This window comes from Lactuca saligna, chromosome 4, assembly GCF_052625555.1.
Source record: "Lactuca saligna cultivar CGN05327 chromosome 4, ASM5262555v1, whole genome shotgun sequence".
NCBI lineage: Eukaryota > Viridiplantae > Streptophyta > Magnoliopsida > Asterales > Asteraceae > Lactuca > Lactuca saligna.
Window position 1 is genome coordinate 160608331 of NC_136420.1, and position 18967 is coordinate 160627297.

At 40.0% G+C, this 18967-nt stretch overlaps 2 pseudogenes; both read right to left on the minus strand.

The window, feature by feature from the left end:
• Positions 1-6202: 6202 nt before the first annotated feature.
• On the minus strand, positions 6203-6790 carry LOC145040307 (uncharacterized; annotated as a pseudogene).
• A 152-nt stretch (positions 6791-6942) lies between these two features.
• On the minus strand, positions 6943-8247 carry LOC145041030 (uncharacterized; annotated as a pseudogene).
• Positions 8248-18967: the final 10720 nt, after the last annotated feature.

The following is an 18967-nucleotide window of genomic DNA, read 5'->3' on the forward strand; positions in this document are numbered from 1 at the left end:
AGTTGGGTTCCACCCATAGGATGCTCCATGGGAGTTACAAACCCATGGGTCATGGAAATGAAGAGTCATGACACATTAGGGTTTACATGGTGTAACCCTAGATGTGTCAACACTATATAAGAATGCTATTCTCCACAAAAATCGGCTACACATTTGAAACAAGAGGGATAGGCCGATTTCAAGAAGTGTGTATTCTCTCAAAAGTCTTTCGAAGGGAATTTGGTGTTGTGTGAAGCATTTGAGGCATCACACTTGGGGTGCTAGGCTCACAAGGTTTAAGGAACATAAGTAACAACAAGGTAAGTTATTCTGTCTTTCATTAAAGTTAAAAATTGTTCCCCGTGTATGCTAGATAGGAATATAACCTTGGAATTCAACTTTGCATGATAATTAGACAAACATTCATCCAAGGTTATTAGGGTTGCATGTACACTTAGGAAGCGTTAGAATGCTCAAAACCCATCAATAACATCATAGCCCTTTCCCGTTCTCAGCAATTTGGTGATGAAGTCCATCATGATCTACTCCTATTTCCACATGGGAACCTCCAGAGGTTGCAGCTTTCCATGTGGCCTCTGATGCTCGGCCTTGACCATTCTACAGGTCTAGCACATCTCGATGTACCATGCTCTCCTTCTCTCTCTCTCTCTCTCTCTCTCTCTCTCTCTCTCTCTCTTCATGCATGGACACCAGTAGCTCAGTCTCACATCTTGGTACATCTTGGTGGCCCCGAGGTGAATAGAGAAGCGAGACTTATAAGCCTCTCCCAATACAATCTGTCTAAACTTACTGGGCATCGGGAACCAAACCCAACCGCAACGGTTAACAACCCACATCTATCCTGAACAAATTCGGTGATCTCTCCCCTACTCCTCTCCAACTTTCAGATCTCCCGTCACACACCCTCGACCCGAGCTTCTCTGATCAAGCTTACAAGTGGAGAATCCGCTCATATCCTCATATATACTGCTGGAACAAAAGATCTAGTTGACTTGCAGCTCATGGCATATGCAATCACATTCACTTTAACTGGATGGTTAAGGATCTCGTAGTCATAATCCCTTATTAAATCTAGCCACCTATGCTGCCTCATGTTCATGTTCTACTAATCCATGATGTTTTTCAAACTCTCGTGGTCCTGTACATGGTATAATGGACTCTGTAGAATGCTTAACCATAAATAACCAGAGGTGAGACAGCCACTTGAATAGACGATTCTACTCTAGCGAAACATCCAGCAAGGAACGTGACAGAGAGCCTAGCCTAAGAGATTTCGGGCTCTCCTACATGACTAACGATAGTACCTATGGGCACTCCACAGGTGATAATAAGCAAGCATAGATAAAATATAGTTATACAGGTAATTATCACAAAGCAACATGCTTAATACCAAGAGACAAACCTACTGATCACTACAGCATAACAACACACTCAATACCTAAACGTAGATCTAAAAGAATGCATATAGAGTCTTCAGCATGACTGGACCACCTCACTGGGCCTTCAACCTATGTCGACCACTCTCAAAACCTTCAGCATGTTTGGACTGCCCTTCCAACCCTTCAGCCTATCTAGACCGTTCTACGGGCCTTTGGCCTGACTGGTATGCATCGATGGTCGTTCAATCTATCTGAGCCGCCCGAGGTCCGTTGAGCAACTCCCTGGACCCATTCTGCTGACCACTCCAAAAGTATCCAACTCTCTCCTACTTAGGGTTTGAACTGTGGATCCAATTTGCAAACTATAACCCCAACCTAACCATGCACATAATTCGGTCCAACCCTAATGCTACCTAGAGCAACCACAGATACACAAGAAGAATCACCAACATGCATATACTTAGGGAACCCCTAACCTCATATTTGATCACCACCAAAAACCCCATACTTGATCGAGACTAAACATATTCTACTAATACAAAACTAGTTCGAGAAGACTTCCAAGGTTATCCTGAAGGTTGCCAAAAAACCCAAGTCTGATACGAATTAGAATTTCCACTCCACCATTGAGGGTACACATACCCCAAGATTGGGGAAACGTAAACACAATGCATAGGGGATTGGTGACACATTACTAGCTTCTTAATTTTCTCCTCCTAACCCTTCGAAGAATTCCTGCTGACGACGAACTCAACGATCAACAGTCTAAAACACCCTGACGAACTCAACGATCAACGTCTGTCCAACTACTTTCGGACATGTAATACAAACAACAACAACCAAAACCTTCAATAACTGACGCTCAACCTGAGAATCCCCAACTCTCCTTCACTTAAAACAGTAGCCACCACCCACTAGTGGTGAAACGAAAACATAACTTAACCGTCCCGACCAGATATTATGATACTTAACCATGGAATGAACAACCTACTCAAAATAATCCTCCAGATACGGAACCAAAGAATTTCAAGAGGAACCTGAGTTCCATCAGAAGACCTCTGAACTTCCGAATTATAACTACTTCTAAAGCGCAAGCAACTACCTAATTTTTGAGCCAGACATACCTTCCTTGCTTGCATTCTAATTACAACCCAATACCTAGCTTTCCCATTCCTCAAGTATATGGGCCATCGATTGCATTGTGTAGGTACTCATGCCACGTCAATCCATCTGCACACCGTGGCACTAGCATACTGCCGCTAGCCATCTCGACCAACTCCTTAAGTCCTTTATGGTGGTGACTAAAACCATAACCCTTACCTTAAACTGGCGAATCTTTATTCTACTTGTCATCCTCTAATGAATCCATGAACCTTAACTACCAACAATCCTTTGAAAACAAAATTCCCTTATCACCTCCATTTACCTAATGAGTCATGAAGTTTCGCAACACATATATCAGAAAAAAACATGTAACTAACCCGGAGCTACTTCTTACCCATACTCAACCACATTCCAAGGCAAGACAAATACCAATCAAGGACAATTTAACCACAATGTTATTGCAGAACGGAGGGGGGGGGGGGTCCAATTACATACGTAAGATTTCTTTCGGCTCGACCTTGACCTCCTGAGGAATGATGACCATTGGAATCTAAATTCCTTCCGCCCACGAAGTAGGACAATTGGACCTGAAATGAATTGGCTGGTGATAGTGAAAACATATCACTCATAGGGCGATGGATCATTTTCAAGTTCCAATCATGGCAGATGCTTTAAGATCTTCAATTGCAACATTTCACACAGCGAATATCATAGTCACCGATCCAACCAAATTGATATTCATCGATTCCATTCTTGAATCAATGTACAGGTGTGTCACTGCCGAAAGCAATGTGATGGCAAAATACAGGAACCTCCCACCCACAGGACCGAGGCAATTAACTCCTAATATGGAAAGCACGTTGTATGCCATTGATAAACCAGCAAAAATGGGGAAGAAACCGGATCCACGAAAACGGGAAACAGAAAGACGATCCTCCAAAGCCTCTACGTCCAAATAGTGTAACGCTGAAGAAGCAGCTCCTTCTGCACCAAAGAAGTGAAAGGTGAAGAAGATGTCAAGGAAACCAAAGGAAGCTTCGTCTTGTCTGTCAGATTACGTTCCTTTCTATCACGATCAAGAGAAATCAGCTGAAGGTGAAGATGCTCACCTTGAAGGATCACCGAGAGGAGATACGCCTCCACGTTCTCCATCTCCTAAGGTACCACTTAATAACTCAATTCCAACTCCTCCTCCTTCTCCATCTCATACTACAGTACCCATTTCCATTGCACCACTTCCAGCACCTATTTCATCTCAATGTACCTCCACTGCACCTCTCCTTCCACCGATCTTCACTCAAGTAACCTCAACAACAACCACTACACCCGAACCTCCAATTTGTGTCAACATATCTGATACAGGGCCACCTACCTTAGGTATCAAAATCCATTTCACATCAAAACCCTTTTCTCTATCTCCTTCCATAGAATCTTTCCCAGTTCTAGGTGCAGATGATGTCGACTTTGAGTCATACTATTACAGACCTTATCGAGTTCAAAGTGAGGATTATGATGATGCACCCCTTACAAAGTGACACTTAAAATATCTAACTGAAAAACTTGACAAACTACTCGCCTCATCTTCCTCTTCCTCCACATCATCTTACTCGGATACTGCTATTCGAGCCCTAATTGAAACATCACTCAGATAGCATGATGAGGCTATACAGAAGGCAACCAAGGCTATGGATACCTCCAATTCTTCATGTAAGGAAGCATCAGAAGAGGTAGCCATACTTCAGATGCCAAGCTTCTTCTAGATTCTCTTAAAGGCGCCACAAAGACTAACGCCAACAAGGTTGCCACTGCCATTGAGTCGCTTTCCAAATCTCTTTAGGCTGAGAAAGACAAATTTGATTTGGTGTGAACCAGTGTTCAATTCAATCAAACCACTCTTCTGTCCTGTATCACCACTTTCCTTGACAAAATTCAAGATGATCTTGCCATGGAGAACAAAATTATGGATGAACTCGCTCGCAAAACTACTTTGAAGTTCAATCCATTCACCTAACCCAGGAAAATAAGGTGATTGATTCACTAAAGACGGAGTGAGCTGTCATCAAAAGATGTGTTTCTGATGTCTTCACCATTCTCTCCAATCTGGTCAATGCCCTTGATTCGGTTCTAACTCTCTCATTTCAAAACCACTTAACTGAGAAGTTACTTCCTGCTCTAGAAATTTTGAGCCAAACTGAGGGTGTTACAGAGCCTGTTGTCACTCCGCAAGAAGGGGCAGAAGATAGTCAAAATCTTCCCAAACAACCCCTATCAATCTGACAGCCACCACTAGACTGAAGGATAATGTAGCTTCGGGTCCTAGTATGAAGGACAAAGCGAAGGGTATTATGGGTCAGAGTGATAAAGAATAGGAAACTGAAGAAAATGATTTGAAAAGAAAGCATAATGATATGGAGATTGATGAAAATCTCAGGATTCCCAGAGAAGAAGAAGAAATGGAGAAAGGAGAGAAAGATGCTCATGACACCTTGTTTTGTAGACAAACTCTCATTCCACTATTGTCATTGTAGAATTGATCAAGGAAGTGATTGAGTCCCCTAACACTCATTGGCTTGAACCAGTCGTTTCTTTTGACTGTGAGAATATAAAGGATTCTCAATTTGACATGCCTATCGCCCTAAAAACATTTTGATTTCACTATTTTGATTCAATTGTCAATGTTCCTTCTCCTGATTTGAAGGTCGATCGAGATCTTATCAATTACTATCTTGAAATATCTCTACCACAATACCTGATGTGGAACGCTCAAAATATTACATCAGTTAAGGTATTGAACCTGACTGCTGCGAGTTCGTTTATAAATGTCAAATTCAACGTGACCCAAGGATCGGACAATTCGGCCCATATGATTTCATTGGCCTATCTACCGAATCTAAATCCACATGATTCGATCTTTCTCAACAACATTACACTAACTAATAAAAAACAGTATGAGCCAATTATTGATCATATTAAGAGAATGTTAGCCTCTTACATCATTGAGGTTGCAAAGATGGATCAGGAGATTGAAAAAGTTATAAGGAAGAAGCCAACTATCAAACCGATTGGGAAGACTGGCGATGTGAACAAAATGCGGATGGACAAATTTGATTCAAAATATCACACCGTTATTTCACTCGAGGTGAAGGTCAAAAACATGTGTTCGCTCTCGACGATAAACACTTGTTCTCCACTACATGTTTGGAGCACATTTTTGACATTATACACTGGTGTAAACAAATTAATTAGAATAATAAGAATAAACTTTACGGATATGCTTCGGTGGTACACTGATTTTTGCCAAACTCTTCTTGCCACCATACCGAAGTTATTCAACACGATGAAGAAAAGCACTCTTGCTCAACCAACTTGATTTCTCGCCCAATTGAAGTAAAGGGGAGATTATTGAGTCTAAGAGGTTGCGTCATTAGGCTTAGCTCTTAGGTCCATTTGTATACTCGGTCTGGGCCTGTCCAGCTGTGTTTTGTTTTAGGGTTTAGTATATATATAGTGCATGCATACATTATATTTATGAAGCTTTTTGAAAATTGTTTTACAGATCCTGTACTGCAACCGTAGCACACCTCTACAGTAGCAATTCTCATTGAATTCTTTTGAGGTGCAGCTTATTAATCATTTGGCACTCACTTGATTCATTGTGGTGTTTATCGTTTTCTATTACTTGTTATTGTGCTATTGATATTTGTTTGAATCTATCGATCTTAGAGAATATTATTCTCATTAGATATAACATCCGTTGTTGTTTGAGCATCTCTTCCATTAGCAACATCATTTCCAAATACAAGACATTGGTCCCAATAATGAGGAAAATTTTTGCCTCTCCATTTTGCAACATTCTTATGTACCTAAAAAATCCAAAAATAAATAAATAATACATTATGCTAAAGTTACTTCAAAATTGTTTTAGATCATTCAATTAAAAACATTAACTGAGCATATGCTTGCCAAACAGATTGAGGAGCTTCAAGCATCTTATTTTCATAATCCCATCAAAAACTACTTGTGTTGTTCCATAACATCATATCATGCACAACAGACCAATCGCTCTTCAAAGTTTCTATGCGTGATTCAATATGTGGTCTTGCTTTTATTTCTGAGTTGGGAAGTGAGACTGCAAGTTATGTTTCCACCGCACGAAAGAACCCATGCTTAAAACCATTGTCAGATTTAAAGTGAGAACCCGAATTGAGTATATCAACCATATCTTCAACAAGTTTCTCATCTTCTATATCATTCAAATTCATTTTATTTTCTCTTGGTCCCCTATCACCATGAATTTGTGACTCCATACCTTAACAATAAAAAAAAGATACATAAAGAACTATATAAAGACTAACTAAATATATAACAAGTCACTATCAAACACAACATAACTGAAAACATAATATTACTAAAATTCCATATAAATGTATGACAATGTACTTAATGCAACAATAAGAAATCAGTTATTCCTAGATCTCCAAGAATTAAACATTGAGGTAGCCAAGTTTTCTTTAAAAGTCATCCATTTATTAGATTTTCCAATTGTTGTCGTGTGCTCGACTTGTGATCCAAGATCTGTATCCTCCTCATCGTTGTTTGTGTCAATAGTTTCATCATTGTGAAGTGGATCATATGGCAATTCGTTTAGTATAAAGTTGTGTAGAAGCCAAAAAGCAAGGATAATTCTATTTTATGTCTTAATAGGATAAAATGATGGACTTCTAAGTATAGGCCATCTTTTTTTATTACCCCAAAGCGACGTTCTATGACATTCCATGCAACTGAGTGCTTCATGGTAAAATATTCCTTTGCCTTTTCCGGACGATGACCATTCAACCATGTATTCAAATGATATCGTTGACCTCTGAATGGTGCGATGAATCCTTCTCCATTCGTGTACCCAACATCAACAAGATAATAGTTTCCTTTACTAACTTGTAACCCATTTTCACGAAGCATTGCAATATGCAGTATTCTACCATCTACAGCAGATCCTTCCCAGCCTGGTAATACATAAGTGAATTGCATATTAGGAGTGCAAGCAACAAGTACATTTCATTGTAATTTTGCCTTTTCGATTTTCGTATCTAGGTTTTGTCTGCCTCTGGTACGTGTACACTTATGTGATTCCCATCTATTGATCCTAATCATCCCTATAGCCAAAATTAAATATGTATGAGAATTAGAGTACTAACCAATAATAATTTATATACACTCGAGTCTAGCAAATCACATACCTTAAACCATTTCCATCTTTCATCAGTTGAAGTTTCTGATATAGGCTCGGGTTTCTTAAACAATTCTTTTTCCAACCGAATAACAACATTGCGTACCTTATTGAAGTGTTTACTAATTGTCTCTCCTGATCTATGAAACTGAAACTTTGCCACATGATTTTCACATGGTGGTCCAAAACATACAAAAATATCGCCACTTATTCGTTAATTTGGAGATACCTAGAGGCCTTTAACTTGACATCAATCTCAACCATATGACAAAACTTAACAGGCATTACCATATTAATTCTTAATTGTTGTGTACAAGTCTCATCACTTTCGTACACTAATCTATGCATATACTATTTTCTCTCTGGGTATAACATCTTTTAGCGAGGTCTAGTTGGACACATAAATATATGTATGGCAATAATAATACACACTAGTTGAACATACCAATTTACCAAACTGATTATCTCAATCCAGAATGTACTAAATGCAACAGGTTTCTTTGTTCTTTTTTATCTATTCATTTTAAGGCGAGCCATAACTGCAATAGTAATAAATTTTTGTAAAATAATGAAATATTGAAAGCATATAAAATTTATTAATGGTTTAAGGTGAGCCTAAATTTTTTACAAACTTACCCTCATTTATTTTTTCATTCCATTATCTCAAGTGTTGTGACAATCGATCATTATTTGATAAAATATGTCATTTGATACTCATGAGTATTATTATTTTTTGGTCTTTTGGCAGCATTTGAAGTTGAAGTTTCCAAAACCAATGAAGTTGGATCTAAAACTGTTACACCATTGATGATTATGATGAGGAAGATAACTCCGATGATGAATCTATATGGATGTTACTAGAAACACGAAAGGCTATTAACATTACTTCTAGAAGCAACCACTCACAAAACTACAAGAAGAAGAATACATGTTCACCCAAACCCAAACCATCAAATCATCGACCCAAGCGTGCTAAGCTACACCTAAACCCACATTACAACTTTTCTACCCGAAAGCTAGTTGATACAGTTGAAGATAAGGTGACACTGGAGGCTAATTTGAAAAGTTGTGGTTCATATGACATGCCAAGTGGGACCGGGTGGACTGTTGTAGGTCACCCCATGGGGGGAATGGGTGGGTTGAAGGATCCGGGTCCGGTGGTTACAGGCACGTCAGGTAAGAGGTGGACCGTGCTGTGATTGTTGAACAGGAACCCGACTGATTTTACCATAATCGGTCCGGCGAATAAGAAGATGAGAAAGTTCTAACTTCTGAGGTGAGTTGAGTTTGGAACTTTTTTTATATATGAAGTAGTATGTAATGTGTGCATATCATTAGGTGGAAACTAGACTTTGTGACTCAGATCTAAAGGGTTTTTAGGGTCAAACTAAACTTTAGTCATGTGTTTGGATTTATGGTCTATGATTTTTAATGTGTTTTTTTTCGTAAATGTATCATCAAACTTGTCATTTTTCTTTTGTCTTGGTCTTACTAGTGGGAAAATGTGTGTGTGTGTGTGTGTTTTTTTTCATGAACAAATGGCATATCCCTGGATATGGTTTATTCTTCTTGCATGCATATTTTATGACAAATTTTTCTCCAAACTTGTCATCGAAACCCCCTGAAATGACACCATATTAGAATCTGAAGATGGGTGTAGAACTCTTCGTTTTTTGGGTCTATATGAAATACAAAGAGTTATATTGTTGGAATGTAAAGTTTTTATGATTTTCTTTTTAGAATGGCAGCTAAAAAAGTTATAATGATTTGACCTGAATAAAGGGATGAAACAACATTCTATCATTTAGAAAGATTCTTGCTAATCCTATATCCCATTCAATCTAAATCTACAAGCATATAGACAAAACATGTTCATCCAACTTTTACAAAATGCAATTTTTCTTATCAAATTTATACAACATAAAAAAATAATTTACAGCTCTAATTATATGATATAAGTGGAACACTGAAAGAAGAACATGTATACAATAGAACACATTTATAAATTAGATAAACAAACATAAAGGCAGAGAGATGCTAACCTTCACAAATGATGTTTCTTGATGAGTATAATTTCAGATCAACTTGAAAGAAATCTAAAAAAAGGGATCACCAGTACTATTAATGGTCGAATGAAGCCATATACAGAGATGATCTACTGCCATACATGGCTAATTTTATGCGATTTTGGAGATTGTGTTTGCTAATTTGTTTTCGATTTGCAGGGAAATCAATTGATATCTAGCTGATTTTTTTGCGTTCATTATAGATACCAGGGGAAAAATGGGAAAATGTGTAGTAGCGCCTGAATGGTGTGAAAAAAAATCAGTGGGTACCCCCTTGAATGAGAACAATGTGCTCACGGGAATGTGATTCCCTTTTGAATGAAGATATCCTTTCCTTACTCCTACCAAACACACATCTTGCCATTCCATTTGAATGCTTTATTCCTTTCCTGCCTTAAGTACCCCTTACGAAACGAGCCCTTAATCCAAGATTATTTAAGTTATGTTGCAGGAAATTGTATTCATACCATAGTTAATTGCACAAATAAGAGTCGTTTGGCAGTTGATGGAAGGGTGAGCGGTGGATCCGAGGATTGACTTGGGAGTATGTAGTACTCGTGATGTGCTTTTCTCAGCAAGTGTTATAAGTTCCATCGATGGGTTTTGTGTAAGCACCTGGCCAGTTGAGGATTGTCTAGCCTTTCTATAGAGAGTGAGAATATAATGTATGCATATTCTATTGTATGTGGTTAGGGTTGTTGTGATGATCTTCCAAGAGAAATACAGGTAGGTGTGGAAGGTAGTATGGGCCCGTACTAACAGAAGTACATGACCCATAAACGTAACAGGGAAGTCACAACACCTAGGGGTTCATTATTTAGAATAGCTCATATAGTATGAATTGTGCCTTATCTGATAATTTATGGTTTTTTTTAGTATGGTGTTCACAAGGGGATCCGGATCAAGATCTAGAGCGAGTGGCCAGGATAGGGCCTGGTTGACTGAGGATGAGATTAGGGCGTTGATTTCTACTAAGGTTGTGAATGTCATCTGGGAACAGATACTAGAGCTATTCAGGTATATAAAGACCACCAAGATTCAGTACTTTGATGACCAATACACTGCACTATCTAAGGCTATTGTTGTTGTAGCTAACATGATTTTGACAACACCGGGACTTCTCTAATATGAAGCCTTAGTTATGAAGAGAGAGCCTTCCAATACCAGGATCTAATCCTTGCGATAAGGTAGTTGTCGGAAGTTCATGGATGTTTCTTATCTTGCTCCTACCCAGCTGACCATAAGGTCATGTGAGCCCTGAACCTTTTCAGGTTTGTCACAACCCCGAACCAGACGGCGGAAACGTCCGAGGGCTGTTGTGACTCAATTGAATACCATAACAGTGAATATACATGAAACATAACATCATTCATTACCATGCATTGAAATAGTACAACTGGTAGTGTTTACATTTAGTAAATTGTTTCAAAACATTACATTCCCAAAAGTAGATTGTTCGATAATAGTTAAACAAACAACAAGACATCACTGAGTACATTTTTCCCTTCGATTTACCTGTTACCTGAGAATACAAGTATTTTGAAAAACATCAACATATGAAATGTTGGTGAGTTCATAAGTAATGTTTGAAATATAATGTTTTGTATTGTTTTGAAAACCACCAGAAAATTTGATATTTTCTGAAAAGAGTATCGTATAAAAAGTGTGGAGATCCGTAAGTATGGTTGTTTGTTTCTATAAATGTAAAAAAAATTGTTAGACTTGGTATGCATCTCGTAGGTGTATGAATTGAAAACCATAGGAAAACCCGATATTTTCCTAATACTTTGAATTACGCGTTTTATATTTTGTTATACCGTTGCGACGTGTGTATTCAATATTTCCAGGTGACATTGGATTAATTATGGATTGCGAATTGTTATAAACACGCATTAATGAAAACGACTAGTTTACAACTAGAAAAACGACTCCTTAGGCGTCGTCCGTATTATTCACTTAATCCAACCACCCCGACTTCTCATAGCCCCACAATCGAGGAGAAAAGAGGGTGCGAAGCCCCCCCCCCCCCCCACCCCCACCCCCCCCACCCGATATTTCCATAGGTTGTTGAAGGCTATCGTGAATGCGAAGGGCCCTTGGCCCGACTCACATTTGTGAATACTCGACTTTGCTAGCAGTATCAAAGGACCCTTGGGGCCCAACATCACAAAAGCCATTCAAAGTCCTTTTACACGGAATTAGGTCATATAAGACCCAATGTCATGTAAGCGAGTTTCCTTCGGGCCTAAAGATTATGTCATTGGACTAGCTAGGCCCAACAAGCACGATTTGAAACTTTCGAGCCCAGAGATGGTGTATCGACGTCTGGTGAATTCCCGCATGTGTATTGACTTCCCGAAATTTACGCGTGTGTATTAATGTATCGTCGTGTATTAATTTCTGATTCGTTATTGATTCGAGACCGAATCAATTCGTTTGATAACGATTTTGGTGTTGAAGGTGTATTATATTTCTCCGGTAGTCATGGTACTAGTATTTCATCATAACGGATTTATTATTTAAAACATTAGAATTTTTCTTTTTGTAGCCCCTTTCATTCGAATAAATTTACAATTTTGACCCTTTGTATAAAAGAATTTCTATTTTAGTCCTTAAACCATTTTTCTTGACAATTTAGTATCAAAACATGTTGAAAAGGTATTTTTCAGCTCAAATTTATTTGAAAAAAACAGTTTTAGTCCCTCCAAAATGAAGTTTTCTCGGCTGAAACCTCTATTTTCGCAATTTTTACACTTTTGGCCCAAAATTGAAAATTTTTGCATCTTTGGTCCTTTTTAAATATGGAAAGTATTTTTAACCCTTGAAATGGACGTGGAGCATTATTAGTCCCCTGTTTTACAGAAAAGTACAGTTTCAGCCCCTCTAATTTGAAAATCTCGCAATTTAGGCTTTATTGGGTCGAAAAGTTCACTTTTGACCCATTAAGCTTAAAATTTCACATTTTAATCCTTCAAAAAGGTATATTTCCAGAAAATACATTGCTGAAACTGTGTTGACTCATTTCAACCATCATAATTTGTATTTTGTCATTTTGGGCCCTTTAATTTTATATTTTTAACATTTTGAGTCCAAAAATGGGTTTTTAGCCCAAAGATGTTCATATTAACCAACTTGGTTATTTTCTAGAAATGATTTGTATGTAATAATATAATTTATATTAGTTTCATACAACCTAATGTAACTCTCGGTTTTAAAGACTTTTAGACTAGATCCAACACCACAATCCCATAAGAACATATACATGCACATAGAAATCACACAAAGCATACATATATTCATAGATCTACACATTTGCTTGTACTCCCCCCCCCCCATAAAACTTATAAAACCAAAAAATAGGGGGTATGAAGCTCACCTTTGGGTGTGGTTTCGACTTTTAGAAGAAGTGAGAAGAAAATTTGGCCTTAGTACCTCTCCTTGGAAGATCTCGAACTTAGAGAGTTTCTAGGAGAGTGATCAAGATTTTTAAATGGATTAGAAGGAGATTTTTGATAAAAAAAAGTACCTAAATCATAGATCCAAACTTGATCTTACCTTAGGTGAAGAATTTGTGGAGATATCTTTTTGAAAGCTCCTTAGATCTCGAAATTTTGGAGGAGAAATGAGAGAGTTTCTTGATAGAAAAAATTAGTGAAATGTGTGTGTGTGTGCTTGAAATCGGCCGAGAGCAAGAAGAGAGGGAAGAAGAGAGAGGTTTGACAAGATAGTTGCATGGAAGTATGTGTGTTGCATGGAAATCCTTGGTGCAAAAGTGAGGTGGCAACCCACCAAAGTCAACCCTTCTTCTTTGTAGGCTTGGGCTGAGTATGGAGAGGGGAAGGAGGAGATTTTTGGGCATTTTGCCCCTAAGCCGATATTATATTCAGGTTGAATGATTGATGGCCCTATAAAAATATAAATGTGATATTTATGCTTTATTAGGCTAGATTAGGTTTATTATGGTCCAAAATAGTTCATAATATTTGATTTATTTCATTCTAGGCCCAATATGGCCCAAAATGTTGAAATACATGGAAGTAGGTCCAACTAGAGCCCATTTTAGGGTTCTAAGCCCAAGATAGTCAAATTGGAAGCTTATTGGTCCATTAGGCCCAATATGAACGTCCTAGTCCAAAATTGACCTAAACAAGAACTTCTAGGGTTTCCAATTACTTGTTGACTATTTGTAATGCTTGTATGGTGTATTTGATTGAGATTTTGTTGTCATAAAGTAAGCATAATACATGCTCTTAAGTTTTTGATTCAAAATTCTTACATAACTGTTGTAGTTACCAGGCACAAAATTTCTAGTTGTGACATCATCCCCCCATAAGAGGGAATTTCGTCCAGAAATTTTGTTTGAAAGCTAGATTTGAGAATGCTAGAATAGGTGAGGGTACTTTTGCTTCATTTGATCTTCGCGTTCCCACGTGAATTCTGGCCAACGCTTCGCGTTCCACCATACTTTCGCGATCGGGATTCGACTTTGCTTAGTACGCTTCACCTCCCTGTCCATGATTTCAACCGGTTCTTCAACAAATGGGAGATTCTCATTGATTTTGATCTCGTCAAGGGGAATGACGAGTGTTTCATCCGATAGACACTTCTTTAGATTAGAGACGTGGAACACAGGGTGTACACTGTTTAGCTCTGCGGGTAGATACAGTTTATATACCACTGGACCTATTCGGGCGACGATTTCGAAAGGTCCATTGTATCGTGGGTTCAATTTTCCCAGTTTCCCGAAGCGAATGACTCCTTTCCAAGGTGAGACTTTTAACAGTACTCGATCCCCGACCTGGAATTCTAAGGGCTTTCGACATTTATTGGCGTAGCTCTTTTGTCAGTCGCGCGATGCTTGTAATCGAGCTCTGATTTGAACGATCTTTTCTGTGGTTTCACGAATGATCTCCAGTCCCTTTAGCGCCTTGTCTGATGCGAGTGTTTTTGCTAGCTGGGTGTCGCCCACCTCAGCCCAACATAACGGTGATTTACACTTACGTCCGTTTAGTGCTTCGAAAGGAGCGACCTTGATGCTCGAGTGATAACTGTTGTTATACGAGAATTCGACTAAAGGTAAGTGGGTATCCCAAGACTTCCCAAAGTCTATCACACATGCGCAAAGCATGTCTTCGAGCATTTGGATGGTTCGTTCGCTTTGACCATCCGTTTGTGGGTGGTAAGTGGTGCTCATGTCAAGATGGGTTCCAAGTGCTTTCTGGAGTGATTGCCAAAATCGTGAAGTGAACCTACAGTCTCTATCCGAGATGATAGACACTGGTACTCTGTGAAGTCTCACGATTTCTCGAATGTATAAACGTGTCAGTCTCTCCATCTTGTAGGATTCTTTTATTGGTAGGAAATGGGCAGATTTCGTCAGTCGGTCGACTATCACCCATATGGTGTCCAGTCCATCCGACGTCTTGGGTAGCTTGGTCACGAAATCCATAGAAATCCCTCCCCATTTCCACTCAGGGATTACCGGTTGCTGTAATAATCCTAAGGGCTTCTGGTACTCCACCTTTACCTTAGCACAAGTAAGGCACTTACTGACATAGGTGACAATCTCTGCCTTCATGTTAGGCCACCAATAGTATTGTTTAACATCCAAATACATCTTGTCCGAGCTGGGATGGATGGAGTATCGCGTCTTGTGAGCTTCATTCATGACTACCTCCCTAAATCCTCCGAGTTTAGCGACCCAACTACGGTTCATGAAGTAGTATACTTTGTCCTCTTGTACCTCTAGATTCTTCTCCATTCCGCGTAATGCTTCGCTTGCTCTGTTTTCCGTCTTCATGACCTCTGACTGGGCTACCCCAATCTGAGTGGTTAAGTGGGATTGGATGGTTATTGAGAGAGTTTTCGCACGACGATTAGAGTACTCCTTCTGGCTCAATGCATCAGCTACCACGTTGGCCTTGCCCGGGTGGTACTTGATTTCACACTCGTAATCGTTTAATAATTTGACCCATCTTCGTTGCCTCATATTCAGCTCTTTTTGATTCAAGATATGCTGGAGACTTTTGTGGTCCGTGAAGATGGTGCACTTCGTACCATAAAGGTAATGCCTCCAAATCTTCAGAGCAAAGACCACGGCTCCCAATTCCAGATCATGGGTTGTATAATTCACTTCGTGCGTCTTTAGTTGGCGGGATGCGTAAGCTATCAATCTTCCACGTTGCATGAGCACACAACCTAAACCCTGATTTGACGCGTCACAGTAAACCATGAAATCTTCTGTTCCCTCCGGTGGAGATAGTACTGGGGTACTACAGAGAGCTTGTTTCAGGGTTTGGAATGCAACTTCTTTTTTTTCCGTCCATTTGAATGGTATGCCCTTTTGTGTAAGTGAGGTAAGTGGATTGGCGATCTTGGAGAAGTCTTGAATGAATCTCCTATAGTAGCCTGCTAGACCTAAAAATTGGCGGATTTCCGTAGGTGTTGTCGGGACTGCCCATCATTCGACAGCTTTGACCTTAGAGGGATCCACATGAATTCCATCTTGGCTAACAACATGACCTAGGAAATTCACACTACGGAGCCAGAACTCACACTTGGAGAGTTTTGCGTACAGCTTTTCCGATCGAAGAGTTTCTAGAATTTGTTGGAGATGTTGACCATGCTCTTCCTCGTTTCGGGAATAGACGAGAATGTCATCAATGAAGACAATGACAAAGTTGTCGAGGAATGGTCAACAGATTTGGTTCATCAGATCCATAAATATGGCAGGGGCATTTGTTAGAACAAAGGGCATTACGAAAAAATCATAATGTGTGTAACGAGTTCGGAAAGCGGTTTTTGGAATATCCTATTCCCGAACTTTGAGTTGATGGTATCCGGATCGTAGATCTATCTTAGATAAGTAACTAGCTCCTTGGAGCTGGTCAAATAGATCGTCGATTCGTGGGAGTGGATAGCGATTTTTGACAGTGAGTTTATTTAACTCTCTCTAATCAATGCACATCCTAAAAGATCCATCCTTCTTTTTGACAAACAGGACCGGAGCTCCCTACGGCGAGTAACTAGGCGGATGAATCCCTTGCCCAGGAGATCGCTGAGTTGACTGGACAATTCCTGCATTTCAGCAGGAGCTAGTCGGTAGGGTGATTTAGCGAGATGGGTTGCTCCTGGAACGAGGTCAATTCGGAACTCAACTTGTCTTTGTGGGGGTATTCCAGAAAGATATTCAGGAAATACTTCTGGGAATTCACGTGCTACTGGAATATCTCGAATGTTAGTCTCTTCCTTGGTTTTATCCAATATGTGAGCCAAAAATGTCAGATCTTTCTTTCGTAGATATTTCTGTGCCTGGACGCACGAGATGATGCGGAGGTTCGTGCTAGGTTTGTCTCCGCAAATAACTAGTGTTTCGTGATTGGGAAGATGAAGGCGAACGGACTTCTCGTGACACATAATTTCAGCATGGTGGGGTCTTAACTAGTCCATGCCAATAATCACATCGAAACTCCTAATGGAAACACACATCAAGTCTATTTGAAAGACGTGTTGATTTAGAGTTAGGGTACATCCGATGTAGATTTCCCCAGTGGATTCGGTTTTCCCATTGGCCATTTCCACCATAAAGGTTTCATTGAGCTTCTGGGGTTGTTGTTCTAACAAATGCTTAAACTTATTGCTCACAAAACTTCGCTCCGCTCCGGTGTCAAATAGGATGTATGCATATGTGTAGTTTAGGGGAAACGTACCGGTAACACCAGCGGGATCCTGAATTGCCTCCCCCTGACCCATAGCCAGCACTCTTCTAGTTCCTCCATTTCCAAGATTGTTGTTGTTGGGGCAGTTTCGACGGAAATGCCCAGTCCTTCCACAACCATAGCAGGCGTGGCTAGGTCCGGCATTGTTTCCGCCAGCGGTGGTGTTATTGGTGTTGTTGTTGTTGTTGTTGCGGTTGTTGTTGTTGTTGCTTCCCTATTGTTGATTTTGAGGAGGGTAAGTCCTGCAGTACCTTGACGTGTGCCCCTTCCGATTGCAACTGGTGCACTACAGCTCCTTGCATTCTCCATTATGATGGAAACCACACTTGTTGCAATTTGGAAGATTACCCGAATAAGGTCTAGGAGAATTTGGAGCAGTTGAGGCTGGAGCATGTGGTGTAGCTAGAACTTGCGCGGTGGCAACATTGATCGCCACTGTCTGCTGCTTCTTGGAAGTCTCGGAGCCTTAACGCCCCTATCTTTTGTTGTTCTTCCCCTTCTTGCCATCACTTTCCTTCTTGACCTCAGTCTCCGGTGGCCTCTCACCCTTCTTGTTGTTGTGGTCATACAACTTCTTCGCCAATCTCTTAGCACTGTAGAAAGTTTTGGGATCTGCAGCTATCACGTTTCCTTGGATCGGAGAGGTTAGTCCCCAGATGAATCGCTCGATCTTCTTTCCTTCCAAGGTGATCATGCCCGGACATAACAGAGATAGTTCACTAAATCTTGCTATGTAGGCATCGATATCAGCATTCTGTACAGTGAGGTTCCATAGTTCTTCTTCCATTTTCTGAATCTCACCACGAGGGCAGTACTCAGCCATCAGCATTTCTTTCATTTCTGTCCACGGCATGGAGTTGGCTACAGGAAGTGTCATGGCTTCCACGTGTCCGTTCCACCAGGTGAGTGCTTGATCAACAAAATTGCAGGCTGCAAACTTCACCTTCATCCCCTCGGGACAATCGCATATCTCGAATAACGATTCCCCCTTCTCGATCCATCGCTTCAGGGTGATCACTCCTCCAGTACCGTTAAGGGTTCGTGGTTTGGTGTTTGTGAAGTCCTTGTAGGTACACGTTTTGGTGTGTCCTTGATTCATTCCCTTGTTCGAACTCCCGGACCCTTGCACGTTGCCTCCTCCGTTGTTCCCTTGGTGAATTTGTGCCATAGCTGCGGTGACCGCAGCAGATACGGCTGCCTGGAATGCAGTGGAGTCAGCTTCGGGTGGGGTTGGTCTAGGGTTTCTGCAAGTAGGTCGGCGAGGCATGTTTCTGTCGTGAAACGGAAAGATGTTGAGTGTTTGGGGTTTCTGTGAGGTTGTGATCCTACTGACTAGGTGCACGGTACGAGTTTAAGTACTTCTATAACTCAGCATACAATCATAGATTCGCATTGCATAGCAATTTGTAATATCATAACAAAACACGTAAAAGTTTACTAATAGTATCCGCATTTGATACATGAAATTTTTTG